Source organism: Zingiber officinale, chromosome 2B (assembly GCF_018446385.1).
Source record: "Zingiber officinale cultivar Zhangliang chromosome 2B, Zo_v1.1, whole genome shotgun sequence".
NCBI classification, from domain to species: Eukaryota; Viridiplantae; Streptophyta; class Magnoliopsida; order Zingiberales; family Zingiberaceae; genus Zingiber; species Zingiber officinale.
Genome location: NC_055989.1, coordinates 6,719,847 through 6,743,115, shown reverse-complemented (window position 1 = coordinate 6,743,115; position 23,269 = coordinate 6,719,847). Strand labels below are relative to the sequence as shown.

At 31.4% G+C, this 23,269-nt stretch overlaps 1 long non-coding RNA gene across 1 annotated transcript; it reads left to right on the top strand.

Moving 5' to 3' along the window:
- Positions 1–457: 457 nt before the first annotated feature.
- Positions 458–5,351, top strand: LOC122045194. Its single transcript, XR_006129928.1, has 3 exons — positions 458–555; positions 1,509–1,571; positions 4,581–5,351. It is a non-coding gene; the product is annotated as an uncharacterized LOC122045194 (long non-coding RNA).
- The last annotated feature ends 17,918 nt before the right edge of the window (positions 5,352–23,269 follow it).

Sequence of the window (23,269 nt, the reverse complement as noted above, 5' to 3'; positions counted from 1 at the left end):
TAATGTAGATAAATAATATTAATTAATATTTCAGATGGTAAAAAATGATTCTTTCACTCTGGACACTCTCATCAATTCGTCCCTATATTAATATGAGATAAATTACAAATAAATTATTAACTATTAATACAATGCTAAATTTTGATCTACAAACGTGATAATATTTTATGTTTTAATCATCTCATCAGCTAGCTTAATTAATTATCCATACATTCCCTAGAGCCGTCTCGAACATTGGAAACCTTGTGAGAAAAGAAAAGGTTGATCTCGGCGGCACCCTACCTTTCATTTCAAAAACTGGTCCTACCTGTCAACCTGCCATCATCACATGTGATCTGTACAGAGCTGCAGGTGATGGAATGATGCATGGCTCGAGGCGGAAAAAACGTACCTTTGGACCGGTACCAATAACACGAAATTAAAATTTTAATATTGAATACTACTTACCTTCTTCAATACTTATCTTTTATATATTAACTACATCTCCAAGTTAAATCCTACCTCCCCTTGCCCTTCCTCTTCTTCTTCCTCGGATCGCTCCACGCGTTGCTTCAGGTAATCAACCTCATCGATCTCTTGGATCTCTCTCCCCTCTTCCGTTTCTCTGACCTTAAATCTCTCGCACCCGTTTTGCATATGTTTTTGGCGGATCTCCAGTCGTGTGGTTCCTGAGAGGATCTTCGTTTTTGTTCTTAAGGTTTTTTGTTTCTCGACGGGCTGACGTCAGATGATGTTTGCTATTTGTTCTTCATGCTTTAGCTTTTCACTCATGTGAGTATGCTGCCGTGGGAGAAACCATCGCAAGACGAAAAAGAAAAAGAGATACTTCATCTTCTGATACTTTTATTGATCCGGCTCATGAGACCGCAACTAGTTCCATGATCCCTAGCACCGAGTATTCAGATCCGTATTCCTAGGTCATTGTTTTGCTTGTTTTATATAGAAAAAAAAAATTATGAGAGAAACAATTGCATCTAGAGGAGCCAACTTAGTAAACAAATAAACTTATTCCAAATAACATGGAGCACTTCTTTATTTACATATTTGATAGGAAATCTGAAATTCTGCAACAATAAAATAGACAAAAGGAAACATAAATCATTCAATATAAGTATAACCATGATTTCCCCTTTTTTTGTGACTTCTTGTGTTCATTTATTTATTTCCCATGAAGAGTATAGAGGAAACTAGTTGAGTAGCTTAGCAACATATTGATCACAACACAATTATAAACAACAAAAATACATTAAGAAAAAAAAAAGTTTGCTTTCACATTTCCAAGAGACCGCAGATACCATGGTAAAAAGATACGGAATGGTATGGCTTTTAGTCTAAATATTAATGTATCAGTTCCAAAAACATGGAATGCTTTTAACTTATTGAAGGATGAGATTTGTGAGGTCATTGGAGAAAATTCTTCCTTGTCAATTATTCAACTTATTTCTTGTCTATTATTTGATAATGAGAATAAATAATTTTGTTCATTTTGAGTTGTCAATGCTTCATAGGCACACAAGCTATTAGTGAGGAGGAACAATACAATGAAGGTTTGTCTCGGTGATCTATGACTGGTATTCTCTAAAACCCTTTACTTGCTTTGTTTAATGTTATTTAATATGTTGTTATAATGTTGGATAACTATTGTTGTTTAAATGTTGACAATAAAAGTCTTTATGCTTATTATTTTGTACGGCAATTCTTAAAAGATATGAAACTGTAGTACTAAGTTGCTAAATGTTATTTAATATTTACTATTCATCTCTTGTTATTATTATTCTTCCTCTTATTGAAATTAAATTATAGGTTTAATATTTTATATATTAAGTGTCACACTCCGAGGGTAAGGTTGTTCGACGAAAATCGGACATCACTTCCCCTGTAACAGTGACAATTGCAACTTATATACATAAGCCACTTGGCTATACAAAAATAATATTTATATTCCATACGGTTGGAATCAAAACACAACCACTCAAGATATACATAGTAGAAGACATAAGAAAAACATATAAAATAGCACAACTGACTGCGAGCTGGCCTGGTCGACCTTGGAATAGTGCAGGGCGGCCTTGGTCTGTGTCGGCCTTGGAATATTTGCGAGCGATATTGGTCTGGATTGGGCATGGAATACTGTCGTCGTATCAGACATGTTATTGAATTAGAAAATCAAATATGTTTGTGACATCTTGAGTTCTTGACCTCAATGATGTATAGGGCGGAGAAGGTGTATGGCATGTCTGGTTGGATTTATTAGCACTAGGTCTCTGTCTGGCATGACTTGAAGGCCAAGGCGCTCCCCTAGCCCAATCCGCAACATATTGCAGCTGTACTAGACTCAAACACATTACAATTGTTACCCGACCAAGGGCTAACACATGCAGGCCTAGCGCAATACTCTGCATGGCATGGCCTGGACTGGACTCAACATTACACGACTGTTGGCTTAGTTTTGACCTACCTGCTTATTACTTTACACCTCTCAGCCACTAAGCAGTAATCTAAAGTAAGATTTATATATATATTTTAGTATGCAAACAATGTCTCTATAATAGCACCTAACGTTTATCTATCGTGTTTGCACACTGCATTCATGATAAATGGTTGGTATTTCTAAAAGGTGCGTACCATATTGAACTAATATCATATATCACCATTTACCGCTCTTAGCTCTAAACTTTAATGTGGTCACCTTTACCGTCTACCTTCTTATTTACCGTCTACCTTTCTATTTTCTCTGCTGGCACCACCCTATTTAATGTGCCGTATTAGGATGATTTCTTACCTAATATATCATAAAATTCAAAAGTGGTGTCTACGGAAATGGAAATAGTAGTGGTAATGACAACTGTAATAAAAGTTAGCTAATCTTGTCTGTCATTTTTCCCTATATATTATAATATCCAATTTCTTCCCATCCCATTCAATTGCCCATCTCATTTTTTCTTCGACATCAAGCAATTGTATGTCTGCATCAATTGAAGAGATTAAAGTTTGGATAATTAAAATAAAAGAATTAATTGACTTGTAACCCTACTTGAAGTGGAGAGTAAGGAATGAGCGTGAATTGAAGAGATTAAAATTTGGGTGATTAAAATAAAAGAATCGGTAATTTACCAAAAAATGTATCTAGTTTTTTATATTTACTTAAAGATGTACTATATTTTGATAATTACCAAAAGACATATTAATTTATTTGATTTTTTTATTCTACCCCTTCTACCAACTGCATGCAACCTTAATCTCTCTCTCTCCATCTCTCTACTCGTGGGAAGTTAATCACTCTCACCTATTGATTTATTCTACTTAAATTTATTTTTTCGAAACACTTCCACTAGGGAAGACCAAAAATAATAATGAATAACACATTTGAACTCCTGAAGTCCACATGACTAAAATCCACTAATTGACCAAAAGAGCTCCGATTGTATCATTTTTGGTCCTGTGGATTTCTGAGATGATATGAAGTTAAAATATGTTATCTATTGTTTATTTCGGTTTCTCTAGAGGTGTTAAAATGTTAATTCAAAAAATTAAGTGATATCTCACATACGTTGTACTTGATATAAAGTCTCACATTTGGAGAAATCGAAATAAATAATAGAGGGTATATTTGAGTTCTTTGCAATTTTATGAATCCATAGAAATCGAAATGAATTCAATCAGAGTCTTTAGGTTGATTAATGAATTTCGAACGAAATTATCTAAAATCGGTCGAAATCTTACGTTGGGTCTGACATAATTTCATTTCAGGCTCTCTGTGGTTCATATCAGGCCTAACGAGGCTTGATTTGAGTTCATGTCTGTCATTTCAGGCCCATTGTGGTTCATATCAGGCCCAACAAGAACTTGATTTGAGTTCATGTCTGGCCCAATGTGGGATTTCGGTCGAAATTTATTAATCGGCCTAGAGAATTCCGATTACACTCATTTTAGGTCTTGTGAATTTCTGAGATTGCAACGAGTCTAAATATGAATTCATTTCAGACCCAATGTATGTGAGAACTTATTAATATAAGCATCAATAAGTTACTTTTATTTATGTAACCATATAAATATAAAATTATATTTTTAAATGAAAAATAATAAAGTGATGGACAAGCCATATAACAAGTTTATAACACTGATGCATTTTAGTTTTAACTTATAATTTGACTATTTTTAAGTTTATTGTGCCGTGATAGAGAAATTGTATTATGGTATTTATTTATGGTTGATGTTAACTCATTTATTATTGATAGAGATGTTATACTGTCATTTTATATTTATATATATATAAAATTTCATATATATATATATATATATATATATATATATATATATATATATATATATATATATATATATATATATATATAATTTCATGTCATTTAAAATTTTATTCTAATTTGAAATGAATATCTACACTCTTCATTTCATCAATTCCAAACAAAAATGCACTTAAAGGGGGGAAAAATTCTAGAAAGATGGATAATTATCAAATAGAACACAGAATTAGAATTAATACTTTTTTTCTTTTCAATTCCATCAGTAGTACATTAAATTATTTGAATTTAATAATAAATATAATTACTTGATTACAGGGCATCTTTCGATAACACCACCTGACGCCATAGGATATTTTGTCGACGGACAATGATCATAGTCCAATCCTCACCAATTCACTCCATATACGTCATGAAATTGAAGAGATACACTGACCGGCTGTTGGGTAAATGAACCTTAGAATTAGATTTGGAAAATAGGATTTGATAATCAATTACACTAAGCTTAAGTAATTAAGCATTTTGCTTAATCACTTAAGTGTCATTTGATGTGAGGCTAGTTGAATCGCGTAGGCAAAGCGCTTAAGGTTTTTTTGTGAGAAAATAAAAAGAGTCGTAATCGATTAAGGCATGCTTAGTCGATTACAGTAATCGTTAAACAAGTTTTCATGAGTGAATAGAAAACTTTATAATAGATTAAGCTAGTTGATTAGGAAAACTTGATTGATTAAAGTAATCGATTAAGCTTGAAAAACTAGCCGTTATGGAGTCAATAAAAGGGTTTTTCTCGACACTGTTTTAAGAATTACTCTCCCACTCTCTTCACCAAGCTCACAGATCTTCACATCAATTCTTGGAGACTTAGAGAAAAGTATTGTTGCACTTCCAAGTTGATCATGACTAAGTAGTAAGAAGCTAAAGTTTCATTTATTGTAAATCTTGTAAGATTTCGTATTGTATTAGCTTCTTTTGTTTTTCTTCTTGTATTTTTTATTGAGAGCTTGTACAAGCTTTCTCCGCCTCCAAAGTGTTTCCGAGAAAGAGTTGTTTGATAATGGAAGTGTGAGAGAGGGTCGGATCTTTGGATTAGTAACTTCATTTGAAGTAAATACTAAGTAAATCTATTTTGTTAGCGTTGGAGGAACTTGCTTCAAGTATTTCCGTCGCGCATCACATCATTGAAGCGACTAGCTCTGATGTGATCCAGCAAAAATCTGCCTGGCCCTATTTTCACTCAAACAAAGGTCCAAAGAGATGTTTAGAGCTTACATCAAGAAATTCAATCAGGTAGTCTTGGACGTCTTCTCGGTCACCTTGGAAATTCTTGTGAGCACTTTTTCTCTGGGACTCGCATGTAATGATTTCTTTCGTTCTTTGATCAGGAAGTCCCCATAAACTTTGACCATCTACTTAGCCAAGTGATCTAGTACATCAATAGTAAAGAAGTACGATCCATCCAAAATAAATAACTTATCACAGTCGCACCGGCTCAGCTACCAGAGCCGAACACCCTATCTCTGCGACTTTCTCACTCATTGATATAATTAATGCATCTTTTCTTTTCCTCTTTCATTTCTCCCCATGAAAATGAAGTAACATTGTTATTCTTTATATATTTTTTTTCTTGTTATTTCTGTGCAATTTAGACGTCAAAACTAAAACAAAATTTCCAACTAAAACAAATCAAATAAAATGATTAATTTTTTCCACTCATACAGTAAGTTAAATCCGAGATATCATTGTGTGTTAAGGAAAAACAACTAATCAATTAAAATTCACTTTGTTTTATTCTATAATTTCCTTTACTATAGCCATAGAAAATATAAGTGCAAGTGCAACATCAGCCCGCGTGGTTCTAATTTAAGTGTATATTTCTTGAAGATTTATTATTAAATATATTAGACAAGTCATTTAGTTTTTGTAGATACAATATTAAATGAATAAAATAAAATTATACAGTAATTAAGAGATTTAATAAAAGATGAGAAAATTATATTTTTAATCCTGTAATTTATATTTTTTTTCTATTTTAGATCTGTTATGAGTCAATTTATATTTTTAGTCCTATAACTTTTAATATTTTCTAATTTCAGCTCTTTTTCCTATAAAATTGAAAATTTTTAATGGAAAATGATGAGTTGTAAATTGAATTTGAGAATTTTGATTTTTTTATGACCTATGTGTTTTTTATATTCCAACCACAAATTAGATATTTTTCGTTGAAAAAATTTAATTTTAAAGGAAAAGGAACTGAAATTAAAAAATATTATAAATTACAGGACTAGTAGTGTAAATTTATTTATAATAAGACTAAAATTGAATAAGATGCAAGTTAGACTGAAAATGTAATTTTCTCTAATAAGATTAATAAATTTAATAGTTAAAAATAGAATTGTCTTATATTAAAAAATTCAGGGTAAGTAAATTATAAAAATAATTTAACTAAAAAGGTACCCATTAAAAAAACATAGTAAATAGGTCGTTAAATATATTTATATCACCAATAAATCAATAAAAAAATTTATCTACCTAATATTTGATAGTAAAATGACATTTTATTGTAGTTTCACACTACAAATATGTTAATTTGTTGTTAGTAATTAAGCATTGGATTAATGAGTTAGGCATTGGATGACATCATAGCTGTAAGATGAGTTTATTAGTCGTTCGATCTATGCATAGAGATCAAACTAAAATCGAATAATCATTTCACAGAGGCTGACGCAAAGTCTTATCTATCGTGATCACATCATATTAAGATACGCTAAATCGAGCTGGACAGAATTTGATCAGTTAAAAAATAAATTGTAATACATGTCATCTTGAAGTGTAATTAATTATTTTTATCAAGAGAGATGATTTTACTAAAATACCCTTAACAATGTTTTGCCATTTAGCATTGCCCATTAATTAAGATAATGCAATCTCCGATAACTAAGCATGTTGGACAAAAATAGTGACAAATGATGCAATCAAGACATTTAATAGGTGCGGTTGCGTTTTAGGTGTCCGCATGACTACATTTAATACATCGTCTTGCCAAGATCACACATGGGATTTATCACGTGGCTAAGGCAGTCGGTAACAAGAGTAGACTCATTCATCTTTGTGTTTTTTAAAAAAATAATTTTTAAATAATTAGGTATTGTAAATTAATTTTAATACTATTTAATCAATGCCATCTAAACATAATTAAAATTAATTTTCAATCCAATTTGTCCATGCGGGGACCATTGACAAAGGTAGCTCGTGCCAGGTTGATACCTAGTATAGCAAGCTAGCGGGTTATTTTGCATGTCGACTATGCAGATGTGATATCACCATTAATTGTCATGAATGATGTAAGAGGAGGACAACTATGTGGTGACCATCTAGGTCTGATATCACTATAATTTTTCATCAATTCAATGATTTATGGGCAAGACAAAAAAGTAGGGGTAGAGGCGGTGATCATAAACGAAAGGGTAAATCTCAATGGTCAAAATTTGGTCGGCCATAATCTAAATATAAAATGTTCCATTATTATATATATGTTCACTTAGAAAATAATATCAAAATTAAAAGCCTAAAATTTAAAAATAAAAAAAATCATGATTTCATATTAAACTTTTAATTTTGTTTAACTTTTTAAATATATTACACTAGCAAATGTATTTTAATCCTGACGATATATGTATGTTTCGAGATTAAAATTCGCCATCAAATATTATCCTGTAAAAGTAAATTTTTTTATTTTGGAAATTTCTATTGAATTGTTATTTAATTTGTCAATTTATAAAGGCGTGTTTTTTTCATCCTTGGGTATGATTGAATTGACTATTATAAGATAGATATTAATGTAATCGATAAGGGATTGAATCTCGATAAATGTTGTGATAGATGCCCTCCTCTATTGTATCAATTGTCGTTTTGTAATTTATCAAAATAAATGATTATAAAAACTGAACTGGTAAAACTAATGAGGTGACAGATTTATCAAAGGCGTAGCTATAATTTTTATCATAAATCATATGATAAGTGACAGATAAGTATCTCTGCCTTCCACTGTACTTCTCCCTCAACTTTCTCCACTGCACCGAGAACCACCTCATTCACAAGGTTTCCCACTGCTGCATGACTACGACAGCTACTTTTAATTAGTGAATTAACTGGATGGACATGATTCATCTAAGATATTTAATTAAATAATGATGAATAAGTAAAATCATTTATAAATGAATTATTTATGATCTCTAAGCCATAAATAATTTGTTTGCTTTTGAAAGTTCACCATCGTTAATTAAAACACTAAGGTAACGTTTAGTTCTTTTTTAGGGCTCGGAGTAGGAATGAAAATCATAATATTTTAGAATAAGAATGAATATGAATATGGATATTGTTTTTAAATATTTTGTTTTTTATGTAAAAATACTTAGAAAAATTATTTATTAAGATAATTTAATTTATTAAACTACTTACTTCATATATTAGATTTATGATGTTTTAAAACTAATTACAAGATAAAAAATAATATATTTATTTATTTATAAATTATTGCCTCATAATCATTTAAAAAATTATAATTTCTTAATTAATCTAAATATAGAGAGCAAAAAGGATAAAAGAAATAATTTTATTTTATTATCAATTCTATTACATGGATGAGGTTTATAATTCTTAAAAATTAAAAAAAAAATGGTGGAGAGAGATTTTTAAAGAGAGTGAGAGTGTATGCTAGTGGAGAGATGCTTCTTAAAAATAATAAGATTTTTAACTTTTATACGACAGTGATATCCTCTGTCAGCATCCTCAGCACCCTTGGTGCTCCCATCTTCTCTGCACCATCGTCTCCTCGGCATCTCCCGTCTCATTAGAAGTGGATAACGCTAACGTGAATATAAGGATTGCGGACTATTTCAATAAGTGAATAATGTTTGCGTAGATCTTGAAATTGGGAACTATTTCAGAAGTGGATAATATTTGTGCAGATCTCAAGGTTGCAGACTATTTCAGAAAAGGGAAAACAATTGCACGAATCTAGGAATTTCGAATAAAGTGTCAACTGTCATTATATAAATGGTAAACTCACGCCTACGAGCTCAGGTACGTGCACAGATATATGCTTCTCAAAACTCTAATTACTCCTCTTTGTCCTCTTCGTTTTCTTCTGTCGAAAATTGATTTGAGCGTCGGAGTGACTGGGCTAAAGATCTCCTGACCGTCATTCTAACTCTTTTTTTTTTCTAGTCCAGGTTCTAGAAAATTTCCTTTCTAGTTAGTCGTCATTGTCATTAGCGATTGTCAATCAAGTTGGCATTATATCGACTAAGCGATGGGTCATCGATGTTTTTTGACAGGATAATTAAATTTGTGATAGGACATGAATTATCATAAGCCTGGTTTGACTGACAAATTTAGGTCAACCATACTTTTTTAATAAAATAATATAAATATTGGATTGCCAAAATTGTAATTATCAAAACTTACAATATAATGACAATATGTATAGAAGGAACCTACCACATCAGAACAAATAAATGAACTTACTAAAATTGAAGACAACAAAGCGACAATGAAATTTTAGCTATTACAATTAAGTTTCCATAGCCAAAGTACATCATAATGCTTCTACAAATCCTTCATTCATTATTTATTGTTATTGTAACCGCTTCAGAGATAAACTAATTTATTTATTAGTACCTTAGATATATACATAACAAATGTTAAATAAACAACCTCAATCAATTAAATAAATTATTGATAGATAAATAAATTTACTCTGATCTGAGTACGATGATGATGAGCGCCAATTTCGCCAAGCACGAAGTTGAACAGACATCATACATCCCCGGCCCGCTGCAACTGGCACGTGGGATTTTCAATGTTATTTGTTCTATTTTTTTTTGTTTTTTTTTCAACTACTCCCTCTGTCTCAAACGACTCCTCCTGTTTCCAACTAAGGTGACGTTTGGTTAAATGATAGGTACAACTATTGATATAGATTTAATAATGAGGTGGAATGAGAATGAGAATAAAAATGAAATCCACCTAATTATATATATAAGTTTGGTTGATTCCCATAAATCTAGAAATCATTCCCTATTTGTCATTCCCAAATCCACTATCTAAACAATTTCTTTTACTATCATTCTATTTCTAAACCCATCAATCAAACACCCCTAAATGTACAATTTATAATATTTATGTACATAAATGATAGAAAATACTAATTTATAAAAAGGTATTTATTTTTCACACATTAATTCCTTAAATGCATTTCCAAAGACGGCAAGTCTTCTTGCTTCAGATTTGAGATCTATCACTGCATTCCCCAGATACATGGTGAATGAACGGTGCTATGTTCATAATGTCAATTCAATAATAAAAAATATTAAATAATTAGCATATGATCTATAATTATAAATAAATTTAATTAATTGTTAATAACTTATTGTATTTCTCTGTCAAATTTCTCATAGTTAGATCGTGATTCTACACAACACTATTGTTATCGAACCATGGGCTAACTTATGTAGGATCTAGCTCACTACTCAAACTTGGGCTATTCTATCTATCTATATATTTATATATATAAACTTATCTTTACTAAATGTCAATATACAAACAATGTCAGTATAACAATAACTAGCATTTATCCACCATTTCTGTTTACATGATATATGGTTGGTATGTCTAAAAATTACATAACATATTAAACTAATATGATGCATCACTCTTTACCGTTCTAAGTTCTAAACTTTAATATGATCACCTTTATCATCTATCTTCCTATTTCCTTCGCTGACATCATCCTATTTAATGTGGTGTGTTAGGATGAAGTTTAGATACTTTACCTAATATATCATAAAATTCAAAAGGTGGTGTCGGGATAATGGCGACGGAAATGATGATGATGTTGGTAATGGTAATGACAACTGCAAAAAAAAATTACCCAGATTTACTTGTTATTTTTCCCTATTTATATTATCATATCCACTTGCTCCCCATCCCATTAATTGCCCATCCCATGCTTTTTCCCGCATCAAGCAATTGCATGTTTGCATTAGTATGAAAAGTTATTCTGTAAAATTAAAGAGATTGAAATTTGATTGATTAAAATAAAAGAGTTAAATGACTAGTAACTCTGCTTGAAGTGGATGGTAGGGAATAGGTGTGAGAGATGATGATGTATGAAACGATAAAATGAATAAAGAGGAAGCTAGAAGAGGACGTAGTATACGTGAAAGAAGTGATGATCAGCGAGACGGATGTAGCACTTGCCCGTTTATCTATGTTTTATTATGTGATTACTTGATACAGTTATTATTAAAATTATTTAATGGATGATAATATTTGAACCGTCTTTCTTATTAAAATTGTCAGATATTAATGACATCCAAAAATTGATGTTATGTGATGCCTTCCCATTAAAATTGTCAGATATTAATTAATCTAATAAATTTCTGCGATGCGCGCTAGATATTAATATGATGCATTCCCAATTAAACAATTCTTTGATTTTTCTTAAAAAATAAATTTTAGACGGAATCACTCTCTCTAATTCAAGGCTAGTGTGTGTATATATATATATATATATATATACTCTCAATGTATGTTTATTTATATGGTATATAGTTGGTATATTTTAAAATTGCATATCACATTGAATCATTCTTAGCTCTAAGTTTTAATGTGGTCACCGCTATCTTTTTATTTCCTATGTTGACACCACCCTATTTATTGTGATAGGTTTGGATGAAATTTAGATATCTAACCTAAAATATCATAAAATTCAAAAGGTGTTAGGATGATGAAGACGGAAATGGAATGACAACTGCAATAAATGAGTAGACGATAACTATCATCTGCCTGCATTCATCACATGATTTACAGGGAAGATAAAAGATAGTAGCAATGCCTGAGGATTGATTAGTAGTTTTCTAAAATTGATAAGCATACCGTTGATGACAATAAAATTAATATTAAAGTTGATAACTTTTGGAGGATTATAAGACAGTTAGAGTGCAATTCATTTGATATATATATATATATTATAATTATTAAATTATAAATATTTATTTTGACTATGTAAATTTAAATATATTTACATTAATATTTCCTCAAATTAAATATGACATACTATAAATATCTGATTATTAAATTAAATTTTAATTGGTAAATAGTAATATTATTTATTAAAATTGAATTAATACTCTGAAATAGTATTTTTATTATTTATTTATGATATGTAAATACTTTTTTTTTGAATAAATTAGCATTTTGTCCATTAATTGCGGGAAGAAGGAGTAGTGGTAAAATAATGACAAATAGGAAGAGATTTTTGTGTGAGGTCTTCATAAAAGGTTAAATATAAAAACTAATGTATGTCTACTTCTCTACGTCTTTATCATTTATTAGGTGATCACTATACAATTAACATCAAAATTATTCTATGCACGACAATATTTGAATTGTCTTCCCCATTAAAATTGTCATATCTCCATAATTCATTAAATTAATGTAATGTGTTACCTTCCAGTCAAATTGTCCGATATTAATTCATCCCATAAATTAATCGGAATTAATATCATCTTTGTCTTTTTTTAAAAAAAAAAAAACTAAAATGGAATCACTCTATAAGTTTTATTAATTCAAGGTTTTTGCATTTTAATTTAATTTTGTTAATTTTTCTAGACTTAAAAAAAAATTGATAGAAACTCGACAATTTAATTGATGTTAACTAAGTTAAACAGATAAACAAATTTATAAATTAGTGAAAGAAATCATCATTTAATTTAATAGATTTGATGAATTGTTAGGAACTAAAGAAGTAAGCTACAACATAAGGCTCAGGTGATATATCATTAGGAAAGACTTTAGAGGCGGAGATGGATACTCGATGAGGCAATAATATATAGCTCAGACAACACATCATTAAAAGGTTCGGTGAGAGACACGAAAATAGTAGGCGGTCAAATACTGACATTCTATTGTCATTTTATCAAGGATAGAAGCTACAATTAAAAATAGACCCTGTCTACTAATATCATGATCATATGATGTGCAGTGGGGATGTTACATTTAATATTAACATTTCATTGTCATTCAACTCAATGTGGGCCCTTGTTATTATGTATAAAAGAATTTTAGGTTGATTGCTTTATGTGAGTCATGTGACCACGTGAAGAATGACAATATAATGTTGCTGGCAGATGTTAGTTTTGTATTCTAGATCAATGTGATAGTTAAAGTCGCAAAGTATGTGGCAGAACGGACCATTTCTAGGGCATGACTCCCTACGCCTTATGGTCATTGCTCTAAGTTTACAGTCGACCACTCCGAGTGCCGATCGAATCCTTTAGGACTCAGCTCCTCATGCCTCTTCGTTACTGCTCTTGGTTCATAGTCAACTGGCCCCAGTGTCGATTGGATCCTCTAGGATTCAACTCCCATGCCTCTTGATTACTGCTCTTGGTTTATAGTCAACTGGCCCCAGTGTCGATTGGATCCTCTAGGATTCAACTCCCATGCCTCTTGATTACTGCTCTTGGTTTATAGTCAACTGGCCCCAGTGTTGGTTGGATCCTCTAGGATTCAACTCCCATGCCTCTTGATTACTGCTCTTGGTTTATAGTCAACTGGCCCCAGTGTTGGTTGGATCCTCTAGAACTCAACTCCCATGCTTTATGGTTACTGCTCATGGTTCACAGCCGATCAGTCCGAGTACCGGTCAAATCCTATAGGACTCCGCTCCTCATGTCTTTTGGTTATTGCTCTTGGTTCATAGCTGATTCCTCCAGTGCTGGTCGGATTCTCCACGACTCAGCTCTTCATCCTCTTGATTATTGCTCTTGAATCATAGACGACCGAACTTAGCACCGGTTGGATCCTCTGGGACTCAGCTCCCCATGCCTTATGTTCACTATTCTTGGTTCACAGCCGACCGTCCCCAATGCCGGTCAGATCCTCCAGGACTTAGCTCCCCATGACTCCTGGTCACTGCTATTGGTTCACAGTCCACTGTCCCTAGCACCGATCAATTCCTCCGGGACTCAGCTCGCAGCTCCTCATCGTTATAGTTCATAAGCATAAACCCGATCAGTCCTAACGTCGGCTGAGTTCTTCATCACTTAGCTCCTCACCCCTATAGTGGCATGACTCCCAATATTGTTCGGTTGGCCTCGGAGTCGACCAGCCCGCTTCCGTGAGATAACATTGTTGGGAAATCATAACCATCTGTCAGAAAATAACAGCTTGCACCAAAAATTATTCTGCTACTGCGTCACACGCACTTAAAAATCTTTCCTATGTTAGAGGAAAAGGAATCTCATATTCTCCATTATTATCTATTGGCACATTAATGAATTTGCGGATTAAAAAAAACTCCATAGATATCGATTTACATGCTTAAATATTAATTAATAAAAATAGTAATATATGAAAAAAAAAAGTATTTACTGTAATAAGTTAATTAGTATATTTTCTCATAAATAGTATTCTTATAAATGGGGAAAAAAAATTATTTGAGAATATCTATTAAAATTTAATAAATGATAAATTTATTGTGACCAAAAATTGAATTTTTGAAAATATTAATGTGAATATATTTAAATTGAAGTACAATATATATTTACAAAAGTTAGTTAGTATATTTTTTCTAAAAATTACATATAACATTGAACTAATATCATACATCACCATCGCATTCATAACTCTAAACTTTAATGTGGCCATCCTTACTGACTGTCTACTTTCCAATTTTCTCCGCTGACACCACCATGTTTAATGTGGTGTGTAGGTTGAAGTTTAGAAAAGCATCTCCAATGGATGAAGGAGGTGTCAGGATGAAGTTTAGAAAGGTTGTTTATTTTAATTTAAAAATTAATTTCAAACTTAATGAAAATGGTAGTGCTAGTTGGCACAGTTTATTGCAATCACTTGCCGACAATATTAATTACTTTCTATTTCTCAAAGACAACTCGCCCAAATTAAAATCCCTTAGTTTATATAATAACAAAAGGAGAAGCTAAAAACTTACACCACCACCACCACTACCTATTATATTACATCACATTATGAAATTCTCCTTTTTTCTCTCTTTGTCTTGCTGTTGCTTATCAATTTAATTTTGATGATGGCTCCTCCAACTGATGGAGAATGGATTTTGCTACAGTTTGGGCTTGTCCAGTGTAGGTGATATTATAAAAATTATAGCAAAATCCTTCCTCCAGCAGTTGGAGGAGCCATCATCAAAATTAAATTGATAAGCAACAACAAGATAAAGAGAGAAAACATGGAGAATTTCATAATGTGATATCATGTAATAGGAATTAGTAGTGGTGGTGGTGTAAGTTTTTAGCTTCACCTTTTGTTATTATATAAGCAAAGAGATTTTAATTTGGGCAAGTTATTTTTGAGAAATAGAAAGTAATTAATATTGTCGGTAAGTGATTGCAATAAATTGTGCCAGCTAGCACTATCATTTTCATTGAGCTTGAAATTAATTTTTAAATTAAAGTACGCAACCTTTCTAAACTTCATCCTGACACCTAGATGCTTTTCTAAACTTCATCCTACACACCACATTAAACATGTTGGTGTCAGCGGAGAAAATAGGAAAGTAGACGGTCGGTAAGGATGGCCATATTAAAGTTTAGAGTTATGAATGCGATGATGATGTATGATATTTGTTTAATGTTATATGCAATTTTTAGAAAAACTATACTTATTAACTTTTGTAAATATATTTTGTACCTAAATTTAAATGTATTCACATTAATATTTTCACAGATTAAATTTCTGGTCACAATAAATTTATCATTTATTAAATTTTAATGGATATTCTCAAATAGTTTTTTTTACCCATTTATAAGAATACTATTTATGAGAAAATATACTAATTAACTTATGACAGTAAATGTACTTAGAAAAACTTATGACGGAAGTGGGTTGGTTGACTCCGGGGCCAATCGGACAATGTTGGGAGTCATGCCACTATAGGGGCTAAGTGATGAAGATCTTAGCCGGCGCTAGGACTGACCGGGTTTATGCTTAGGAACTATAACGATGAGGAGTTGCGAGCTGAGTCCCGGAGGATCTGATCGGTGCTAGGAACAGTGGACTGTGAACCAATAGCAGTGACCAAGAGTCATGGGGAGCTGAGTCTCGGAGGATCTGACTGGCATTGGGGATGGTCGGCTGTGAACCAAGAGTAGTGAACATAAGGCATGGGGAGCTGAGTCCCAGAGAATCAGACCAGTGCTAAGTTCGGTCGTCTATGAATCAAGAGTAGTAATCAAGAGGATGGAGAGCTGAGTCCTGGAGAATCCGACTAACACTGGAGCAATCAGCTATGAACCAAGAGCAATAACCAAGAGGCATGAGGAGCCGAGCCCTAGAGGATTTCACCGGTACTCGGACTGATCGACTATGAACCATGAGCAGTAACCATAAAGCATGGGAGTTGAGTCCTAGAGGATCCAACCGACACGGGGACGAGTTGACTAAGAGCCAAGAGCAGTAACCTAGAGGCATGAGGAGCTGAGTCCTAAAGGATTCGATCGACACTCGGAGTGGTCGACTGTGAACTAAGAGCAGTGACCATAAGACGTAGGGAGTCATGCCTTAGAGAAAATGGTCCGTTCTGTCACATACTTTGCGATTTTAACTATCACATTGATCTAGAATACAAAACTAACATCTGCCTGCAGCATTATATTGTCATTCTTCACGTGGTCATATGACTCACATAAAGCATTCAACCTAAATTTCTTTTATACATGATAATAAGGACCCACATTGAGTTGAATGACAACGAAATGTTAATATTAATTGTAACATCCTCACTACACATCATATGATCATGATATTGATAGACAGGGTGCATTTTTAATTGTAGCTTCTATCCTTGATAAAATGGCAGCAGGATGTCAGTATTTGATCGCCTACTATTTTCATGTCTCTCACCGAACCTTTTAATGATGTGTTGTCTGAGTCATATATTTTTGCCTCATTGAGTATTAGTATCTGCCTCTAAAATCTGCCCCCACCTTTTTATTCCTAACGATTCATCTAATCTATTCAAAAATTAATGATCCTAATGATATATCGCCTGAGCGTTATATTCTAGCTTACTTCTGTAGTTCCTAACGATTCATCAAATCTATTAAATCAAATGATGATTTTTTTTACTCATTTATAAATTTGTTTATCCGTTTAGCTTAGTTAACATCAATTAAGTTGTCGAGTTTCTATTTTTTTTTTTAACTCTAGAAAAATTAACAAAATTAAATTAAAAGGCAAAAGCCTTGAATTAATAAAATTTTGAGAGTGATTCCGTTTTAGTTTTTTTTTTTTTAAAAAAAGACAAAGATGATATTAATTCTGTTTAATTTATGGGATGAATTGATATCGGATAATTTTAATTGGAAGGTAACACATTACATAAATTTAATGATTTATGGTGATATGACAATTTTAATGGGGAAGACAATTCAAATATTGTCGTGCATAGAATAATTTTGATGTTAATTGTATAGTGATCACATAATAAATGGCAGAGAAGTAGTGAAGTAGACAGGTGTTAGTTTTTATATTTAACCTTTTCTTGAGTCCTCACACAGAAATCTCTTCCTATTTGACATTAATTTACCGTTGCTCATTCTTCCCACAATTAATGGACATAATGCTAATTTATTGAATAAAATATTTACATTTCATAAATAATAAAATTACTATTTCAGAGTATTAATTCATTTTTAATAAATAATATTACTATTTACCTATTAAAATTTAATTTATTAATCAGAGATATATTGTATGCCATTTTTAATTTGAGGAAATATTAATGTATATATATTTAAATTTACGTATTTAAAATAAATATATATAAGTTTATATATATATATATATATATATATAACACAAATGAATTGCATCTAGCTGTCTTGTAATCCTCCAAAAGTTATCAACTTTAATATTAATTTTATTGTCATCAGCGGTATGCTTATCATTTTTAGAAAACTATCAATCAATCCTCAGCCATTGCTACTATCTTTTATCTTCCCTGTAAATCATGTGATGAATGTAGGCAGATGATAGTTATCGCCTATTTATTTATTGCAGTTGTCATTTCATTTCCGTCTTCATCATCCTGACACCTTTTGAATTTTATGATATTTTAGGTTAGGTATCTAAATTTCATCCAAAACTACCACATGAAATACGGTGGTGTCAACATAGGAAATAAAAAGATAACGGTGATTCAATGTGGTATGCAATTTTAAAATATACCAATTATATATTATATAAACAAACATGATATATTGAGAGTATATATATATATATTTACTAATATACATACACTAGCCTTGAATTAGAGAGAGTGATTCCGTTTAAGATTGATTTTTTAAGAAAAATCAAAGATTGTTTAATTGGGAAGGCATCACATTAATATCCGGCGCACATCGCATAAATTTATTAGATGAATTAATATTTGATAATTTTAATAGGAAGGCATCACATCACATCAATTTTTGGATGTCATTAATATCTGACAATTTTAATAAGAAAGACTGTTCAAATATTATCGTCCATTAAATAATTTTAATAATAACTCCATCAAGTGATCACATAATAAATCTTGATATGCGGGCAAGTGCTATTTCCGTCTCACTGATCATCACTTCCTTCACGTATACCGCGTCCTCTTCAGCTTCCTCTTCATTCATTTTATTGTTTCATACATCATCATCTCTCACATCTATTCCCTACCATCCACTTCAAGCAGTGTTACTAGTCATTTAACTCTTTTATTTTAATCAGTCAAATTTCAATCTCTTCATTTTTACAGCATAACTTTTCATACTAATACAAGCATGCAATTGCTTGATTCGGGATAAAGCATGGGATGGGCAATTAATGGGGTGGAGAGCAATTGAATATGATAATATATATAAGGAAAAATGACAAGCAAGTCTGACTAATTTTTTTTTGCAGTTGTCATTACCATTACCATCATCATCATCATTTTCGTCGCCATTATCCCGACACCACCTTTTGAATTTTATGATTTATTAGGTAAAGTATCTAAACTTCATCCTAACACACCACATTAAATAGGATGGTGTCAGCGAAGGAAATAGGAAGATAGATGATAAAGGTGATCATATTAAAATTTAGAACTTAGAGCGGTAAAGAGTGATGCATTTTTTAGACATACCAACCATATATCATGTAAGTAGAGATGGTGGATAAATGTTAGTTGTTGTTATACTAACATTGTTTGTATACAGATAAGTTTATGTATATAAATATATAGATAGATAGAATAGCTCAGGTTTGAGTATTGAGCTAGATCCTACGTATGTTAGCTCATGGTCCGGTAACAATAGTGTTGCGTAGAATCACGATCTAACTATGAGAAATTTGACAGAGAAATACAATAAGTTATTAACAATTAATTAAATTTATTTATAATTAAAAACCATATTCTATTTATTTAATATTTTTTATTATTGAATTGATATTATGATAACATAGCACCATTCATTCACCATGTATCTTGGAAATGCATTGAGAGATTTTAAATCTGACGCAAGAAGATGAGCCATCTTTGGAAATGCATTTGGGGAATTAATGTGTGGAAAATAAATACTTTTTAATAAATTAGTATTTTCTATCATTTATGTATATAAATATTATCAATTGTATATTTAGGGGTATTTGATTGATGGGTTTAGAAATAGAATGATAGTAAAAGATAATGTTTAGATTTTGGATTTGGGAATGACACATTGGGAATGATTTCTAGATTTATGGGAATCAACCTAACATATATATATAATTACGTGGATTTAATTTTTATTCTCATTCTCATTCCACCTCATTATTAAATCTATATCAATAGTCGTACTTATCAATTAACCAAACGTCACCTTAGTTGGAAACAGGAAGAGCCGTTTGAGACAGAGGGAGCAGTTGAAAAAAAATAAAAAAAAAATAGATCAAATAACATTGAAGATCCCACGTGCCAGTTGCAGCAGGCGGGGATGTATGATGCCCGTTCAACTTAGTGCTTGGTGAGATTGGCACCTCATCGTCACCGCACTCAGATCAGAGTAAATTTATTTATCTATCAATAATTTATTTAATTGATTGAGGTTGTTTATTTTACATTTGTTATGTATATTTAAGGTACTAATAAATAAGTTAGTTTGTCTCTGAAGTGGTTACAATAACAATAAAATTTGTTATGTATATTTAAGGTACTAATAAATAAGTTAGTTTGTCTCTGAAGTGGTTACAATAACAATAAAATTTGTTATGTATATTTAAGGTACTAATAAATAAGTTAGTTTGTCTCTGAAGTGGTTACAATAACAATAAATAATGAATGAAGGATTTGTAAAAGCATGATGATGTTCTTTAGATATGGAAATTTAATTGTGATAGCTAAAATTTCATTGTCGCTTTGTTGTCATCAATTTTAGTAAGTTCATTTATTTGTTCTGATGTAGTAGGTTTCTTCTATATACATAGTGTCATTATATTGTAAATTTTGATAGTTACATTTTTGGCAATACAATATTTATATTATTTTATTGAAAAAGTTTGGTTGATTTAAATTTGTCAGTCAAACCAGGCTTATGATAATTCATGCCATATGACAAATTTAATTATCCTGTCAAAAAAACGTCGATGTTCCATCGCTTAGTCGGTATAATGTCAACTTGATCGTCAATCGCTAATGACAGTAAGGACTGACTAGTAAAGAAATTTGCTTGAACCTGGACTAGAAAAAAAAGAGAGTTAGAATGACGATCAGGAGGTTTTTAGTCCAGTCACTCCGACGCTCAAATAAATTTTCGACAGAAGAAAACGAAGAGGGGTAATTAGAGTTTTGAGAGGCGTATATCTGTGCACGTACCTGAGCTCGTAGGCGTGAGTTACCTTTTATAGAATAATAGTTGACATTTTCTTCGAAATTCCTAGATTCGTGCGATTGTTTTCCCTTTTCTGAAATAGTCTGCAACCTTGAGATCCGCACAAATATTATCCACTTCTGAAATAATTCCCAATTTCAAGATCTGCGCAAGCATTACTCACTTATTGAAATAGTCCACAATCCTTAGATTCACGCTAGCGTTATCCACTTCTAATGAGACGGGGGATGTCGAGGAGACGAGGGTGCTGAGGAGTCGGGAGCACCAAGGGTGCTGAGGATGCTGACAAAGTATATCACTGTCATATAAAAGTTAAAAATCTTATTATTTTTAAGAAGCATCTCTCCACTAGCATACACTCTCATTCTCTTTAAAAATCTCTCTCCACTATTTTTTTTTTTAAATTTTGAAGTATTATAAACCTCATCCATGTAGTGAGTGTGTAGTTTATAATGAAAAGTTTATAGTATAAACATCATGCTATAAATCTCCCCTTACATGTGCTCTTTTATATTTGTCCTTAATAAACATGTTGACTAAGGATGAAACCCTAATAATAGAATTGATAATAAAATAAGATTATTTCTTTTATCCTTTTTGCTCTCTTTATTTAGATTAATTTAGAAATTATAATTTTTTTAAGTGATTATGAGGTAATAATTTATAAATAAATAAATATATTATTTTTATGTTGTAATTAGTTTAACAACATCATAAATCTAATATATGAAGTAAGTAGTTTAATAAATTAAATTATCTTAATAAATAATTTTTCCAAGTATTTTTACATATAAAAACAAAATATTTAAAAATAATATCCATATTCATATTCATTCTTATTCTATATTATTATGATTCTCATTCCTATTCTGAGCCCTAGAAAAGAACTAAATGGTGTTTTAATTTAGGATGATGAACTTTCAAAAGTAACAAATAATTAATGGCTTAGAGATTATAATAATTCATTTATAAATAATTTTATTTATTCTTCATCATGTAATTAAATATCTTAGATGAATCATGTCCATCAACTTAATTAACTAATTAAGAGTAGCTGTCGTTGCCATGCAACAATGGGAAACCTTATGAATGAGGTGGTTCTCGGCCAGGGCCGGCCCTGGAGGAGGGCGGCACTGGGCGATGGCCCTGGGCCCATAATTTGAGAGGGCCCAAATTTTTTTTTTTTTTTTAGTATTATGTATTATAGGTATGTAATTGGGGTCTTGGATGGTTGGGTCCCAATTAGTGGAAAACTAAAGATAAACGTATTTGATTAATTTAGTAGATGTTAGTTGGGCCCAACTTTTATTTTTTTAGGTATGTAATTAGGGTCTTGGATAGTTGGGGTCCAAATTTATTTTGGATCCTTTTTTTTTTTGCCCCGGGCCTCCTCTGTAGAAGGACCGGAGCTGTTCTCGGCGTAGTGGAGAAAGTTAAGGGAGAAGTACAGTGGAAGGCAGATCTACTCATTTGTCACTTATCATGTGATTTATGATAAAAGTTGTAGTTAGGGATGATCTCGATGCATCTTGAGTCACGCCTTTGTTAAATCTGTCACCCCATTAGCTTTACCAGTTCAATTTTTACAATCATTTATTTTGGTAAATTACAAAATGATACAATAGAGGAGGGCATCTATCACAACTTTTATTGAGATTCAATCTCTTATCTATTTCATTAATATCTACCTTATAATAGTCAATTCAACCATACCCAAGGGTGAAAAAAACACGCCTTTATAAAATTACGAATTAAATAACAATTCTATATAAATTTTCAAAGTAAAAAAATTCGCTTTTATTTGGTAATATTTGATAGCGAATTTTAATTTCAAGACATACATATATCGTCAGGATTAAAATACGTAGCAATAGTGTAATATATTTAAAAAGTAAAACAAAATTAAAAGTTTAACATGAAATCATGATTTTTTTTATTTTTAAATTTTAGGCTTTTAATTTTGTTATTATTTTCTAAGTGAACATATATATAATAATGGAACATTTTATATTTAGATTATTACCGACCAAATTTTGACTATTGAGATTTGTCCTTTCGTTTATTATCATCACCTCTGCCCCTTCT